The sequence below is a fragment of the Pleurodeles waltl genome, chromosome 12 (assembly GCF_031143425.1).
Source record: "Pleurodeles waltl isolate 20211129_DDA chromosome 12, aPleWal1.hap1.20221129, whole genome shotgun sequence".
Lineage (NCBI taxonomy): Eukaryota > Metazoa > Chordata > Amphibia > Caudata > Salamandridae > Pleurodeles > Pleurodeles waltl.
In genome coordinates, this window is record NC_090451.1 from 590,882,192 (window position 1) to 590,899,940 (window position 17,749).

Below are 17,749 nucleotides of genomic sequence, written 5' to 3' on the forward strand. Positions count from 1 at the left end.
AGGAACTTGAGACTTGTCTTCATCCTTCCACTCACGGAAAACCATATCCTTAACCGGGCCCTGGAAAGGCATGGCAAACCGCGAAGGCATCTTATACTGAGGGAACAAGTGGGAATCAGTACCAGAAGGCTGAAGAACAGGAAACCCCAAATTGTCCCGAACATAGGTCAGAACATCCCACATCTCCTCCCTGGAGACATTCTTCCCACCAGAAGACGTAGAAGGGGCGTCATCATCTGAGGAAGAGGATCCCTCTGCCACCCCCGAAGGACGGGAGGCAGAAGAACGTCCAGGCCGAGGAGCCCCTGCCTGAAGGGCTGCGAGGAGCCCCTGCCTGAAGGGCTGTAGACACAGCCACCTCAATCATGTCCTGAACTTCCTCCCTGGACATGAGAGACGCAGGAACCCCCAGCGCAACCTGGCGCCCACCAGTGTTTTAAGGGGAACCTCAACATCCTCTCCCTCCGAAGAAGAAGAAAAGACAATCCTGCGCCATTTGAAGGGACCTGGCTTGGACATGATCCCAAGATGCCAACAGCAGCCACTAAAATAAATAAAGGAGAAACTCCCACCCCCCTACAAGCAGCAAATGAAAACAGTGCAGTAATTAACAAATAAGAAAAACGCAGGCAGAAATACCCGCCCTACCGCATCCAGGAAGATTCACAGGACAGGAGAAGCAGCCAGCACACGCGCGGCAAAGACCCGAAAGTGCAGCCCCAGCCACCAGAGAGCCAGCCGACTCCGTCAGTCGACCTGGAAGTAGCTTCCCTCAAGGCAGCGCCGCCAACCCATAGGAAGATGCGACTACCGGGGGACCCACCGCGAGGAGCACTGCACCCGCCGAGAGTCAACATGAGCCCCCCGGCCCTGCCGTGGAGGAGGAAGAGAAGGTAAGTCTAGCGGGCTAGACAAAAAGAACAGAAGGTGGTGGGGCGGGGGGACTTTTCAAAAGGGAAGGGAAGGGTCTAGGGGGAGGCAAGGATCCTCATTGGTTGGGAAAGGAAGGCGAGGGAGGGACGGGAGGTAATGTAGCCAGTGTTCATGTAAGGCGCTCCACTGCCCGTGGGCCGTGTTGGCGCTAAGCAGTGGTTGAAATGGAAAAACATAAGTGCATGTAGTCTCTACCAGAGTACCTGCTTGTTTCTGAGAAGTGCCGATACTCTCCAATTGAAACTTAGTTTTTATTGAGAAGTGCAGGTACTCTGCCTCTCAAAAGATAAAATGTGCTGCTACTTAGTACCGGACAGTACCGTCCCATTTAAAGCACTGGCGCTAAGTAACACTGCAAAAAACACGGGCGGTACCCATGCGTTCATCTGCAATGCCCATCGCTTTCCAGGGTAGTTTTGTTAGATTGTGACGTCAACGCCCCACCCTCCGGCAAATTCAGGTCTCTAGAACTAGTATGAACACTGCTGAGAAAAAACATATATATGTTAGAGGCCAGAAAGGGTGTTGTTGTCTTGATGTATGTCTGGAAAATCTGTGTAAATAAAAGGACTCCAGAAAACTAAACTAATCGTTAATTTTGGCGTCCTTTCTGACGCCTGTTTCTTTAAATTCTTCCCCTTTCTTTCGTTTTATTCCCACACCCTGTTTTTTTTTTTTGGCTGGTTAAACACTGACATCATCCCGGGAACTTTAGGGCAGGGCCACGAGTGCTGTGCAGTTACAGGAACCCGCCTCATTTTCCTGCAGCTTTTGAGCAGAGAAGGGCGAGTGAAGCGTGTGCTCCGAGGTAAGGAACGGTGAGGCTGCTATGACTGAGTACTCTACGTACGAGGCAGCGGGGTACAGCTGTTGTGAGGCAGAATCCAGGCAGTGTACTTGGGCTTCCCTACCTGGGCACTAAAAACACCGCGCTAGCTAGTTGTCTCTTATCAGGTGTGAATGCCGTGCTCGTTGCTCGCTCGTACTTTGCATTCTGGTAACTGTAGTCCTACATTTTTAAGGCGGGGAAACAAAACGACAAGTACCTAAATGCAAAGATAAGGGTATAATAGCCACACACACCAGGTATGGACAACTTAAAACTCTCGGCGTGGGGGTCTGGGGAGAAGGTGGCTACCTAGGCGTGCACCTACACCATTGCTCCGCTTATGCTGTCTTCTTTCTTTGATTCCAAAGTGCGTATGCCGGTTTTCTCCTCTTTAGTGTCTTTGAAGTACATGGTTTTGTAAGGCTGTGGTGAAGTGCAGTTTCTTGGGTGTGTTTTATTTTGAGTTATCTATCGGTGACGCAGCTCATTGTGGAAAAAACAAACACTTGCTACTGCATGCCTTAGATTGTTAGCAGCCTCGATAAGCTAAGCCTGGAGTTCTATTTGTTTTAAGCTCAGAGGAGTTTGCCGAAGCAAACACACTTGATGATTACAGGGCCTGGGGGTCTGTGAATTCGCCTGAACTGCTAGAGCGGGGACACTGCTTTCTCGTGGGGGAGTTTTAAAAGTGCCTGGAAGTGGCTCGAAAAGGTGGGAAGGAGTTTCACGCTTAAAATGGAGACTTCTAATGGTTACCAGTGGATGTCCGGCAGATTTGATCACTTATAAGCGCCCCTCACAGCTGGAAGACGTCTTCCCTGGATGGGCAGGGTTCTCGGCTGGCTGGGGCTGGGGCAGGGGTTTGGTTTGTTCAGGTGGAGGCCTAAACCGTGGTGACTGTAGCCTGTCAGTGACCTCAACTCTTCTCCATACGCCGCACCAGGAAACACCGCATGAAGATAACCAGAAGAATCGTGCGTTTCTTTCCTGCCAGCTGCAGCAGGAGGCGTTGGTTTCCTTCCTCCTTGCAATAGCCCATTGCTAATTCAGCTTCCTGTCTACGGCAGCGTGCTACGAACGTTTAACGTGTTCTGTGGAAGGCATTGTGGTGCTTGTGCCAAATTATTGTTTCTTGGTCCCTAAACCCATATGCTTAGGCCCCGAAACCCATATGCTCAGACCCCCCACGTATCCACATGCAGCCCTCGTGGAGTCCTGCTGGAACCATTTCAGAGTAAGGGTGATGCAATTAATGTTACATCCCAGAAGTCAAGAGGTGGGGAAGAATTCAAGATTCAAAGAAAAAGTCAAATATATTCAGTTTAGGGGTAAAGGTGTAAGTAGTAGTTCATTTGGGAGCACAGAGTCAGAAACATAATACGATAACATGATGTGGTGGAACGATGTCACTTACAGTACGCACGCTTTACATTCAAATGGCAACTTAACTTGCACACGCATACGGTTGTCTGATTAAAATATATAGAACACGAACGATGAAGGGTCTAAATCGGATTTCACCTAATACTTCATTTGTGCTTCGCTAGGTTTATTGATTTGTTTTGATACGCTTTAAATCTTTCTTTTAATCATACTTCAAAATTACAAAAAAAAATGTGCTGCAGTTGTGCTTTCTTAACTGCTGATATATTCTGAAATGTTTCTACAGTTTTACATTTTGTGGGTGTTTAGTAAAAAAAAAAAAAAAAGATACCCAGCAGCTTTTTCTTTCTCACTTCCAGTACCCCAGCAATATGACTTTACAAAATCCTCACTTTGTAGTCAAAGAAAGAAAAGTAAGCACCAATCTCTGGGTTAAAAGAATATGCAAAGACAGCATTTAAAGTAATTTTTATTGCTCATTCAACTTCTGAACTCGAGCATGGTTATTTTGGTGGTTCTGCAGCATCCCCTGCCTCTTGCCCGCATTTTGCACTAAACTAGGGGTGGGTTATAAATTCCACTAGTGTTCACAAGTGAGATTTGGCATCCCCTAGTGTGATTTTTGGTTGCTAGGAGGGCACCCGGCGAGGTTTCCCCAATGCGTGCAGTCTCGACTGTTCACAGTTGGAAAGCTGCCGCTTGAGTATTAAATCTACTCAAGAGGCGGCGCCCTCCGGTCCATTCACATTGTTTTTTTTTTTTTTTTTTAACACAGAACAAGCTCCAGATGCTGAAAATCAGCTTGAGCAGGGTGACATGCCTAATGCTGCCCATTCTTGGGGCTCTGCAGAATCTCATAGAGTTTTCATGTAATTCCGCAAATTGAAACTTTGAGTTTTGTCCATCCGTACCCCTAATTCCTGTTTCTGTGCTCTGATGAGAGATCATGGGGTGTTATCAAGGGCTATTTGATGTTTAGCAGTCTCTTTTCTGCTGCTGCAAGTCCTCTCAATTTCAATGGCTATATTAAATGTATTTGAGATGGGTTTGATTTGTGCGACATCTGGAGTGGTTACCTAGAAGAATTTCTCAGGAAAATAACTGTAGTTTCAGAGTGACATGAGTAGTCTGTCTCTTCTAGAAGCGTAAGCCGTACTGACTGTAAATAACCCCCACCCCAAGTCATGGAGAAAGATACCCTCCAGTTGCATAGAGCCCAAGTATATGTGGTGTGGGATGTTGTGTAAACATTAAACAACCCCCCTCCAATTAAAAAAACATGCCTATACAGTATGCAGACGCTTTCCTGTGTATTACCTTAAAGCTACTTTCTATAAATTGATTTTCCTGTTGGTCCATAGGTGGGGAAACACCTCTTTAAAACAAAAAAAAAAACAAAAAAAACTTTATTTCACATTTATTGGTGTTTGATTGCTTGTAGTGAGGATGTTGCTTGTCACATGAGTGAGAGGAAAGATACTGGATTGGAAACCTCCTCAAGTTAGCGTCCAGAAAATGGAAGATACTCGGGTACCATTAGTCCCCTCCTAGTCACTTCCTTTCACATGATCAACAGCTGACGGAGGGGCGAGTAAAAGAAGAAGGGTTGTGATTTTTTTTATTTCTTGTGTTTTTAGTAAAGTACCTAGGGATTCTTCCAGTATGTCCGAAATTGGTTGTTAACTTATGCTATTTTTGGGGGCAGATGTAAGCTATGACCTATGCAGTATTCTTTCAGCACGTAGGAGGTAGTGTCCTTTGGGGTAATAAAACAAAGTTTGCACAGTTCAAAAAGAAATGTCTATAGCTTTCTTCCTTAGGGGAGAGCTACAATGGTCCCTGTGGATAGCCTATATCAGGAACAAGAGCCCTCACTCACCAATTGGTGACATGCTTCATCACCGGACTTTGCTCCTAGTCAGACCGGCCCTGCAATATCTGACGGCCCCTCTTGGGGGCTTTTTACCCTGAGATCTTTTGAAGAAAGTTGCCGTAAGTGAAAACAAATAAGTGGGATTGGTGAGCAGAACTGTTTAAATTGACTAGTAGGACCCTATAGTAAAGTAATTTATTAAGGATATGGGCCTCTGTCAAGATTAAAAATAGATTTGGTAGGAGGAAGTGAGTAATGTCTATCTTACCCTGTTCATGATGTAATATATAATGTTAGAGAACACTGTAGTCTAGAAATCAAGTATGTTTGTGGCAGAGTTGGACATCCCTACACTGCCGGTCGAGTACCGGAGAGCGGGGCAGGGGTAGGTGCACCTGAGGCCCTGTCCGACACCCAAACATGCTGATGAATACATTGGCAGGACCACATAGGCTCTCTGCTTTTCCCGATGGGGCCCAACCTTTAATATGGGGAGGGTTCCTGTACCACAAAGTTAACATAGTTTACCATAACTGTGAGGATTAGGTATGATTTTATAACTTTTTTTGAGGGCCTGACTAATCGCACCAAGATCTGTATAGACTTATTTTAGTGAGAAACATGTTGACCTTCTACATTTAAGGCGGTGTAGGGATGTCCAGCTCTGCCACACACATACTTGATCCCTAGATACATGGTTCTCTGACATTCTCTATTACATCGTGAACAGGGTAAGACAGACATTACTCTCACTTTCCCTGACCAAATCTATTTTTAATCTTGACAGAGGCCCATATCCTTAATAAACTACTTTACTATAGGGTCCTACTAGTCAATTTTAAACAGTTCTTCTCACCAATCCCACTTTATTTGTTTTCACTTACGGCAACTTTCTTCAAAAGATCTCAGGTGAAGGGCCCCCACAAGGGGCCCGTCAGATATTGCATCGCCGGTCTGACGAGGAGCAAAGCCTGATGATGAAGCATATCACCACTTGGTGAGTGAGGGCTTTTGTTCCTGATACAGGTTATCCACAGGGACCATTCTGGATCCCTCCTCCACTAGGGAGAAATCTAGATGGACACATTTCTTTTGAAACTGTGCATCCTTTGTTCTATGACATAGGGGAGTGTTATGCACAGGACCATTCTTCAAGAACCCCCCCACCGTATAAGCCCTTCTCTTGTTTTTTGTCCTTTGGGGTAAGCCAGACCTAAGCTACCCAAGTTCTCATATTGTTAAGGCACGTGGCACAAGATTTGGCAGAGATTAACTGGGCGGTTGTGGTTTATGGCCATAAGGCTTAGAAGATAAGAGATGATTTGTGAAAGGCGTGGCTTCTGAAAGTGACTGGAGGATATGCATATCTTCTTGGGCCTTTTTAAGATACTATCCGAAAGGGTGGATTTTGGTGGTGCTTATGGGGCAGGCAACTGAAGGCAGGAGGAGGTAGTCTTGGGGTTCTGGTTGTGGTGCTCGACTAATGCATGCAGGCTGATTTCATGGTGTACCTCAAGCAATAAGGGACAGGGCTATTTTAGATGTGTGTGGTATAGTCGCCCATTAGAGGATGTATACTTATGCAGTTAAGACAGCAGGAAATGGGAGGAGGCTCTATTTTTTAGGTAAATGGGATAGCAGCCCATGGGAAGAAGTATATTTGTGGGGTGGGTGAGGCAGCAGCCAACAGGATGGTAGAAATTTATGTTGAATGAGACAGCAGGCAGTAGGCTGGAGCATGTTTGTGGGGTGGATGGGATAGTGGTCAATAGAAAGCCGCATCTTTTTGAAGCGTGTGGATATACACGACTGGAGTGTTAGACACTGCTGCAGGGTCACAGTGGGAAAGTGTGGTGAAGGTTCTCCTGCAAGGTTGTTTGCGGATTGGAAATATGAGTACATGCACAATGCCTATTGAGGACAAAGACACAGTGTAGAGCAGGGATTTTGATAATGTAGGCACAATTTGGACGTCGTTTAGGGGTCGTAACTGTGACCCCTCACTTGCCCATTGCAACCCCTGCCACTCCGTTTGTGACACCCCCTGGCCTCGGAGGGGGCAACACCCGTGACAGGAACACAGGAGCAGCTCTTCCTTATGGCCATTGGTTGGGTCTCTAATCTCCTTGTTTGTAATTTTTTATTATACTAATAGTGAATAATATTGTTTTATTCACTATTAGTGTAATACATTTACAATTTGCTAGAATGTCCCTCCCTGGCAGCTGAGGTACGTATCAATAATTTTAAATAAATGTCTGTTGTGTTCAAGTGAGTGTGTTTTCATGTGAGAGAGACTGTGTGTGTGTGTGTGTGTGTGTGTGTGTGTGTGTGTGTGTGTAAGTATGCATGTGAGTGTGAGTGACGGTAACGGTCAAATGCCATGTGATGTCACTTCCGCTGCCCCTGACCTTTTGGTGAATTGATGTTCATGGTTCGTAGTATGCCTACCCACATAGCTCCCATTTGGTGAGCATCACCATTTTTTTCAATAAAATACACATTTCTAAAAAGTAACATGCCTTGATAGTCCTCCATACCGTCGTCTTTCAAGCCTGCATCATCTACAAAGATGTATTTTTCCATCCATTTAAATGAGATCACCCCTTAAACCTCTGGCCACCCTGGATTCATTGATGGGCAGTTGTGCTGGTGTGAAGCAGTTGTGAAGCATGGGTGCTAGTGCAAGGAAGGAAAATTAGACCCCTGGCTGGATAGTAAAATGCAGTAATAATCGAGGTTCAGTGGGCCCGCAGGAATTCGGGCCGCGGTACAGCTGTAACCTTGACAGCCACGCCCCGGCTGTGCTGGTTTAATGGCAACTACCACATACTGTAGGGCGGATTTCGGTGGCAGCGACAGTCTGTAGAAACGTATGTTATTAGTCAGTATGTGCACAGGAGAAGTGACGGTGGTAACTGGGGGCAGTGCTGTAAACGGGCAGGCACTGTCCGGTAGTGTGTACCTGCACTTCTTTAATTTGAAAGGGAGCATGCCTACACAGCTGCACTAAATTTATTGCATTCTGCGAATACTCGGATTGTATTTTAACTTGTAAATCTGCACTAACGTGCGCACATTAGATTGGCAGACTGCATGCGTAGTTGCGAAATGAGTATAAACCCAGCCCCTTCTAGGAGAACATTCCTGTTTTTGCCTGTACGTTGGTGGGCAGCACGGAAGGAGGGGTTCGGTCTGTGACTGCTGAAGGGCGGGGACTGAGCAACAGAGTCTTGCATCCTCCCCACCGAGGGCTTCTTTCTTCCAAATATGGTGTAAAGCTTTTTAGGGAGGAGTGCTCGAAGTTAGCTTCCTGACAAAAAAAATTATACTCGGAGAACGAATGTGAGAGCCGCCTTCTTGTCCAGTTTCAGGAAAAGACTGAACTTCCAAATTTGGACTCTTGGAATGTCTGCCATTAGCTCATTAATGGAGGCCGCTCGCGGCGCGGACACGCCTGGAGGGATATCCGGCTGCTCTCGCTAATCTTGCAGTGGCAGCCAGGTAATCTTGGCACGGGAATAGCTTTCTGAAGTCAGGGAATGCACGTTTCGTATTGCCTTCGAATGGTTATTGTGCGTTTATCCAGTTTCAAATAGGTACCAACTACTCCGCGCTGCTTAGCAATAGATGCATATGTGCACAGACACAGTATCGAATTAACCATCTCAGCGGCTGTAATCTGCTCAGCCCTTAAATACCCAGTCTTCATGCATGGAGTCATTTTTTCATGAATTGGCTTATTTCTCACCCCCTCCCTAGTTTTGGTAGATGGGAGAACTGAAGCTTATGATGATTAAATAGATTTGCCCAGGATCACACAATTCGGTCAAGTGTGCAAGGTAAGGATAGACCATCCAATACGTAACTTGATGTGACCTTATTAGCCGTGTTAACCACCAGACCCCACTAAATGCCCCCTCCCTTATAATCAGAAATGCTCCGACGACTGAGACGCTCCCTTCAAAATGACCTCAGTCGGTCCTCAATACAAGATCACATCTGATCCAATCATAGGGTCAGGCTACAAGTGAAACAAGTCTAGTAGTTCTTCAAAAACCCCATCGGGTTTATAATCACCTAACTCCTCCAAAAGATAGTAATTGAAACCCCTCCTCCTACTCGAAGAACTAAAGCCTACAAACTAGTTGTCGCCTTCCTCTTATCAAACTAAAGCAACCAAAGCATGCTTGGCCTGCTAACATCACAAAGTCGTGGAAAGTTTGCAAAACTTCACCTCAATCCAGACTGGTAGACGAGCCTTCTAATTGCTGACCAGAAAGGAACTGGATTAGAAGGAAGGTTCTTATGTCCTCCACAGTCTTGGATTAGCTTCTCGTTGACTCGCTGCTTTCACGCACAATGCCATAGGTTGTACTTTGCACAAAACTATCTACATACATGGAATGGGAGTTTACGGCAGAAATCAGCAATGCAAAAATACTGACCCTATGCTCTAAGCATAACTATCTCTAAGCATGAACCCCCCTCCCTCAGATAACTACTACAAGAATCATAAGCATCGTTAAATGAAGTGATAAACTTCTAATCTAGAAATGTAGTCATATTTGCAAAGAAATCAATTCAAACTGCACACATCCATTCCACCAGCCAAGAAGGCCTTCCCCTAAGTAGCAAACTGTGATTCCAACCCGCACCCAAGAGAACCAAAGTGATTTTCAAAACCTTTGGGTGTGATCAAACCTGGAGCATTTAATCCACCAATGTAGGATTTGGCTGATTAATAGGGCAGCCAGGCAGTGTTTGCTGGCCTGGTCTGACAGATCAGTGTGTTGGCTGTGTTTTTTTTTTTTTTGGCTGTTTGTGGGACTTTTTGATGGTGTGATGGTTGGTTTTTTAGGTCGATCACGCAAGTTGTCTGATGTGTTGTAATCTATCTGTGGGCTTTTAACCACACCCACCACACACCCATCACTATCACTGGTTCATGGGCCTGCCTTTCAAAAATCCTTTGTTATAATTGGTAAATACTTTATGTTTGCCCCTCCTTGGGGCAGTTTTTTTTACCGCCTTGGCCATTGACCCTGTTACATGGATAATTGCACGATTGCCGATACGTTTGACCGTGAGTGAACTTCTCTCTCCTTTTGTGACTTTCCTTCGCTCTCACACTCATGGCAGCTGTGTCACTTTAAATAGGTTTGCTTATGTCAACTGTTTTACTTTTCATTTTCGATTTATGTGACAAGAAAAGTCCAGTTAGGAAATTACAATGCTGATAGCTTTAACTTGAGCAAACACAAGACCCATTGCATTGCAAATGCTTGTTTTACTATTGATTTTCCCTGGATTAAAATACATGTTGCCTGCAGCAATACCGAATCCATGCAGTCCCCATACCTTAATAAACGCATAAATTGTCTTTGCAAATTCAAATCACCACCAATTTGCAAATATTTGTATCTCAATTCTTTATTGGTTTTTGAAAGAAGAAAAAGAACAAGTATTGACCGATATTTCAGAATCCTCATATAAACATAAAGTGCAAATGATGCACAAAAGAAGTAAAACCGTGACTAAGAATAAAAAGGAATGAAGTACCATAATCACATATACAGATCAATCATCTCATCAATGTAGGTAAATGTATACGTGAACATTAATACTAACATAGACAAAATACCTTTAGTAAAAATGAATCTAACAATAGTATATGTTTAAATAAATTTAAGATTGTCGTATATCAAGAAAGGGCCCCAAATAAAATCAAATTCTTGTAAGTTATCATTCAATTTATAGATCATTTTCTCAAATTTAGCCAGTTTTAGCCATGATGGCTGTTATTATTTTGGTGCCCTGGACTATTTTATGACCTTATGTACTCAAAGATTGTGCAGGTGCCGCTCTATAATTGGGAGTTCTCTTAAAGTAGCCTTCAAAGAAGGTTCCAAGCAACTGTCAAATACGTTATAATTAAACCACTTCTAAAACTGACAGCCTTCAATCACAGCTGCTAGCAGTGAAGCTCATATCAGTTTTCCACATTGACAATGGATATAATCTCCACATACGCAATGCCCTTTGCAATATGAGGTTTTCCCCATTCATGGAACCAAGTCAAATTGACAATAGTGAATACTGCACCTTCTTCATGTATTTACTATGTCAACTGCCTACATTTGGGGTTCCATACAGAACAACTAATCCAGTTGAGTGAACAACACAATGCGATGGCTATGCTATGAGATTCGCACATCTGAGGGTGGTCAAAATGAAGGGATGTAGTATTTCTTAATTGCAAAGACTGTACCTGTGGTGGTGCTCTCTTGGTACCGTCACCAGGCCACCATGGGTTATTTGTCAGTTCTGGAACAAGGTCCCAAAACAGTGAACTTATAGAAAGATGGTACCAAGCACACAATTGAGTCCAAGCAGCTTTGATAAATACACAGTCCATTAAAGTATAAGCACTAGAGATGACCAGAGTTTTTTATTTTTTATTTTTATTTTTTTATTCATCACGTTTTTCCTCAAAGCTCTATATTATGTACAACACATCTGCGAAACGGCAGCCGACACACGTTTTGTCTACAAGGCATATAAGTTGATGTACAATCCTATATCCATGCAGTATTCCATATGAGAATAAAGGCAAAAAGTCTTACAAATATGGTTTAGTTCCAGAAACAGGTAGGGAGTACATGCTGAGTAAGACCAGGTAATAGTGTGATAGCAGAGACCGTGATATACCTCAAGCATGAAGGCCATCTCTAAACCCACTGCTCAACTGCGTGCTTTGGTACCATCTTTCTATAAGTTCCTGTTTGAGTGTTTTTGATGGTCGACATTGTGCCTTCTAAAACGACAGATTAGAAGGGAGCATGTTAGCCCAGTCCTTGCCATTCTCACCATTGTTCCCTGTCGAAACACATGATATTTGAAAATGGGATCCATTGCACATAAAGGCTTGGCAGCAGTGCGAGCTTGCATAGCTTGATGAAATGTTACCTGTTCTACTCCTAACTTTTGGAGTCGGTTTAGCCATAGAAACACCATGTACTTACATACATGGAAACATGCTCAACCTTGAAGATGCATTTAACAGGCACAAAGAATTAATCGCTCTGAAATGTACAAAGCAGAAAATATTACACAACGTTGGTAAATGCTTGCATTTTGTTTGCAACTTTTACTCTCTGTTGTACTACTGGACATGAAACTACAATTTGCTTTAGTGTGTTTTTATTTTTTTATTTTTTATAATAGTTGGGCACCCCAAAGAAGGAAAATCTCAACCCACCCGTCAGACTTGCATTTACTTAAAATTTTGTAAAGTCATACAGAGAGGAACCATCCTACTCAAGTTTTTTGCTGAATACTTTCTCAAAGTAACCACTATCACAATTCTGGAGGAACCTCCCTCCAGACTGACATGGTTTAAACTATAGAAAATGCGAACCACAAATCTTTAGAAGTATGTATCTACCTCATGCCTTCATCCAGCAAGTCCCCAACTGTTGCTGATTAAACTGATTGGATTAATTGATTTGTATTCCCACGTAGTGCTTTATACCAGTGAATTTTAACCTGAGGGCTGTGGACACCTTCGAGCTCCACGACTGATTAAAAAAAATAATAATATTAGAACCTTAAAGTACATATACATGAAAAGAAAAAATGATCATTTTAATTTTTAAAACACACTGTAAAAGCAAAATAATTTGAAACTGGAAGATAAAATTAACTGGGTATTCTTATCTTGATTTGTGGGAGCCATGAAAATATAGCAAATGGAATTTGGTATGGACAATTGGCTTAATTTAGGTAGCCATTTTAAAAAGAGAGCATGCATTATGAGCTAGCAAACTACTTCATCTTTCAGAAATAAAACTACATTCTGAAAGGCACCAATCGCCTCATTACAATTTTGAATTTTGCCTTATTTTTTGTTTGTGTATTAAATAAAATAGTCCATGTTAGAAATGGGGTCTGTAGTTGGCAGAGGTATACACCCTTGTCCAAGTAGGGACCATAGCCCTAGTCAGGGTAAGTCACACACAGTCCAAATTATCCTGTGCCCACCCTTGGTAGCTTGGCAGGGAGCAGTCAGGCGTAACTTAGAAGGCAAAGTGTGAAGTATTTGTGCAATAAATCTACAGTAACACAGTGAAAACACCACAGAAACACACCATGAAATGTCAGGCGCTCCACCTTTCCAGCCCAGGAAGACACATTCAGTATGCAGATGTGACTGAAGTGTCCTGTGTTTGTGGTTGTCTGGGTGAAATGCACAAGGGAGCTTTCAACCAGCACCTACCTGACGTTGGTTGGACACTGGTTGCAAGGCACAGATGGCTTTAAGTGCAGAGAAATGTTCATTTTCTAAAAGTGGTATTTCTAAAATAGTAATATTGAAGCCAATCTGACCAATAAGCAGGACTTTCTCTTACCATTCTGGCATTACTAAATATGACCTGGTTACCCCCTGCAGATCAGAATCTACCACTAAAAAACTATGAGGGCAGTCCTAATGCTAGCATTTGAAAGGAGCAGGCCTTAATGTAGAGGAAAACACATTTAGAAGTTTTGCACTGCCAGGACATATAAAACACATATGTACATGTCCTGCCTTTTACCTACGTAGCACCCTGCGCTATGCGTTACCTAGGGCTTCCCTTAGGGGTGACTTATATGTAGAAAAGTGGGAGCATAGGACTTGGCAAGTACTTTTAAATGCCAAGTCAAAGTGGCAATGAAGCTGCACACACAGGCCACTTTAGTAGGGACTTATAATAAACCAAATATGCCAATTGTTACCATGTTTAATGGAGAGGGCATATGCACTTTAGCACTGGATGTAGTGGCAAAGTGCGCGGAGTCCTAAAACCAGCAAAAACAGTGTCAGAAAAGTGGAGGGAGGCACGCAAAAAGTTTGGGGGTGACCACCCTAAGGCTGTCGGGTCTAACAGTTCATAATATGTGTATTTGTTTGAGGTATACCTGTTTCTGTTTTGTTTTTAGGTTCAAATCATATAAATTACCAAGGCAGTGTCCTCCTACTTCCAGTAGTAATTCATTTGGTGCCACAGAAGTTAAAACTTTTAAGAACCACTGCTTTACACCAAGCTCCATCTATGTATTTAAATTTAATACATCATTGTTACCACACATGCAGTGTGTGGTTACCAGTGGTGTTGCAAATGGTGCTGCACTGCCAGAGAAGGTTGTAGATGCAATTTTGTGTGTACCAACAAATGGAAGCATGTACCAATGAGGGTGATAGGCCCAGAAAAGGTACTGGAAAAGGTTTGAGTTGGAAGGGCCCATCAAAGTGGAGTATGTTGGCAGCAGGGACTATATACTTTATTTTGCATGAAAAAGTACAGATTATTCCCAAAATGTTCTTTGTTGAACATGCTATCGCAAAAAAAATCTTTTGGAAGTGAAAACTGATCCTGATTAATTACCAGTTTCAACATTTAAAACAGTGTGTGAAAGCACTTAGGTGGGTATTCCACTGGTGGAGGATGAGAAGACTGTGGTTTGGTCAGTAATGAGAGAAATGCAACATTTCCTCTTAGTCACCCAAGATTTTTCACCTTCTGTTGAAACCTATAATTTTGCTGGCTTTAGAACTCTGCGCTTTACTACTGCCCCTCAGAAGTAAAGCAGGGTGCATGATATTTAAAAGTAGGACATGTAGAAATGTAAAGTTGACATATTTTTACAGTGACTAGCACCCCCAAATCTATTTATACTGTGCCAGGCGTAGCTGACATATGTAGAAAACCAAAGTACAGATTAAAAATCCAAAGATTTGTATCTCGGAAATGGTGTTAGCTAGCAATATAATGTTACATTTATTTTTCATAGTTACTAAAAATTTAATCCAACGGTGAAGTTGGAGTCATAAAAATATTAAGGGAACATAACTTTTACTAATAAACCTTTTACATGCTTGAGCTTCCTAGAGGCTAAATTTGCCTTTGTTCTCTCACTTCTGCCACCTAGTATTAGCGTTGAAGAGGTGTCAAAATTACTCCCAAAGCAGAGAACAAAGACCTTGGTATGGGGAGATGTTGGTGGTGCTTTGGCAGGATGACTAGTGGAGTTGGGGGGAGGAACTGGATTAACTTCAAAGCCAGCTCCCAGTCACAGACAAATGGTAGCTCACACATGGGCAGGGCCCTTCCTTTGCATGCCAGGCTGGTTCCAATCACAGTGGGCCTCTCTTTGAAATACCCATGTCAAATGCGATGGAATGTTAAACCCAACCTGACCGGTCTGTTGGGTTTTTACATATAAACACGGGGGCACACTTGAAAGGAAGGGAAACTGAATACCAAAACAATTCTTTACGTATCCATTATCTGGTTGCCGGAAAAACTACTTTGTTCTACCAGACTTCTGTCTCAATATTTATTGCGGTTACTTCAAACTGCATTTTGACAGTAGATGTCCCACTCCGAAGGAAGATGCTTGCAACCTTAGCATCATCTTGGACAGCAAGTGCACCATGAAAAACCAGATAAACAGTCTCTTCCGCCTGTTTCCTCACTCTTTGCAATCTCTGTATGATCTTCAAATTACTTCCCATTGACACCAGACGAGCTGTCACTCAAGCCCTAGTCACCGACCGGCTGGACTACAGCAAATCACTCTAGATAGGATGTACCACGCATCACCTGATGAGACAACACACCACACAGAATTCAGCGGCCAGACTCATCCTCAATATTCCCAAATGGACCCATACCACCTGCCACCTCAAGAAGCTCCACTTGCTCCCCATTCAGAAACAAATTCAATTTATGATGCTGATCCACACCTATAAGGCCCTTCACAATCCAGGGCCAGCATACGTTAACCACTGCCTCAATTTCCATCAGCCCTCCAGACACCTGCGCTCTGCTTCCCTCTCACACATCCACGGAAGCAACAGTGGAGGTTGCTCCTACCCTTACCTTGTTCTGAAATCCTGCAATGACCACCCCCTACACCTACAGACCTCTTCCACTCTTCTGGAGTTCAGGAAGGGACTCAAGACTAGGTTGTTCAACTGAACCCCTCAGCAGCTATGCTCTCAGTGCCTGGATACCTTGCAGGTGATTAGCCAGGCTCTAGAAAGCCTGTTTGAGAGATGTGAGAGGTGATGTGAGATGTGAGAGGATACCAGGATTGCCATAGTACACTCCATATACACATACACACCTGCAGCCTTCAGATCTCAAGATTAGCGGATAAGGTTAGTTCTAGGAACATTTACACCATTGGTTAGGGTGTGCCTAGGAGTAATTCCAACCCACTAGCTTGTGCCAGGCATAAATAAAAATGGCATTTCCATGCACCCTCTTCAGAACACTCCTCGAACTAAGGAAGATCAACAGAGGACTGAATCTGCCATCTGTGACCTGAGAAGAGGCCTGAAAGGACTGAACCTGGCCTCTCTTGTACCTAGGACAAGGAAAGTGGACTCCAAGGGTCATAAAGTTGACACAACAAGCTACAAGAGGCCTTTCCCTGCAACCTCCCAGCTGACTAGGGTCAGTTTGACCTGGACTGAACCCTGCTCTTTGCCAAACACCCTGTGAGTCCCTGATGTCTGGGGGGCTTTAGAAGGAGTCTGTTTCTGTTGTGGATTTGGACTTTAGGGACTAAACTGTTAAGGTAAAATATTTGATCGGGACTAACATGGTTGATGAATTTGACCTGTGCTGGATTGCAGTCATTGTCAAATTACTTCTAGGTCTCAGTCTACCTTGACCATTGACTATCATTCACACTTTTTTCTTTTTGGCTCTGTTTTTACTTAACAACTGAGGAAATTAATATCTGCTGTTCCAGGTGTTAGACTTCTGTTATTTTAGTGTCATATTTATTTATTATTATTATTTTTTTTTAATATAAATTTCACTCAGGTTTTCTAATTCAATTATGGATTTCTATTATTTAGAATTTTGTCTTTATTACCGTTTTGGTACCGCATAAGTACTTTACTCATTGCCCTAAGTGAAATCTGTGTGCTCCATGCTATCGCTACCGGGGAGTTAAGCTCATGTTAATTTAGTGACACTAAGGGTTATGATTCACCCTGACAAGGGTTACAATTGTTCTTTGAGTTGGGTAGTCACACCTCAAAATAATAATTCAGTTTCTTACAGGTAGCAGTTAGTGGGCGTTCTGTGAAAGTGTAAGAGTTGTGAGATGACTTAGATTTTAGGTGTTTCTGAATTAATTGGTGCCACCAATTTCAGTTTGTACTACCTTTTTTACTGACTTTTATTGTGTGTATATAAATATAAAAAGGCTGTATGCCAACAGCCTCCATGGCTTCCACAGGGCTGATTTAGGGAAAGACTTGTTGCCAAGGATTTATTTTTAATATTTAACGCACAGGCTCATTCTGAGTTAGAAAAAATATTCCATGTGTCTCAAAAACCTCCCACATGTGTGCCCTGCGCTGCCTTCCATCCAGTTTGTGAAGCAGTAGTAAGATGCAAGCAGAAGCTGGAAGTAATATTTATTTTGCTTCAATAATGAGGATCACCCATGCACTAGCTTTGGAAATGGGCATCGTAGATAGGGTTTTATTGTCTAATTGACATTTTCTACAGTGAACTTGCTATCACTGAAGCGAATACGTTTCCCTGTCAACTGCATAGTAATGTCTTCTATGTACTGGTTTTGGGATAAACAAAAAAACCTCTTGATGCACATTATGTTTGGGTCATGGGGAATAGTTCCTTTTTTAGTAGACCCTAGTACTGTGC

The 17,749-nt window shown here is 43.1% G+C and overlaps 1 protein-coding gene across 1 annotated transcript in view; it reads left to right on the top strand.

Annotated features, from left to right (window-relative positions):
- The first annotated feature begins 1,622 nt into the window (after nt 1-1,622).
- The window catches only part of TAGLN2 (transgelin 2), a 136,293-nt gene continuing 120,166 nt past the window's right edge, over nt 1,623-17,749 (top strand). Inside the window, exon 1 of the mRNA XM_069217766.1 lies at nt 1,623-1,741. The gene's annotated coding sequence lies outside the window, so the exon portion shown is untranslated. The remainder of the gene's footprint in view (nt 1,742-17,749) is intronic.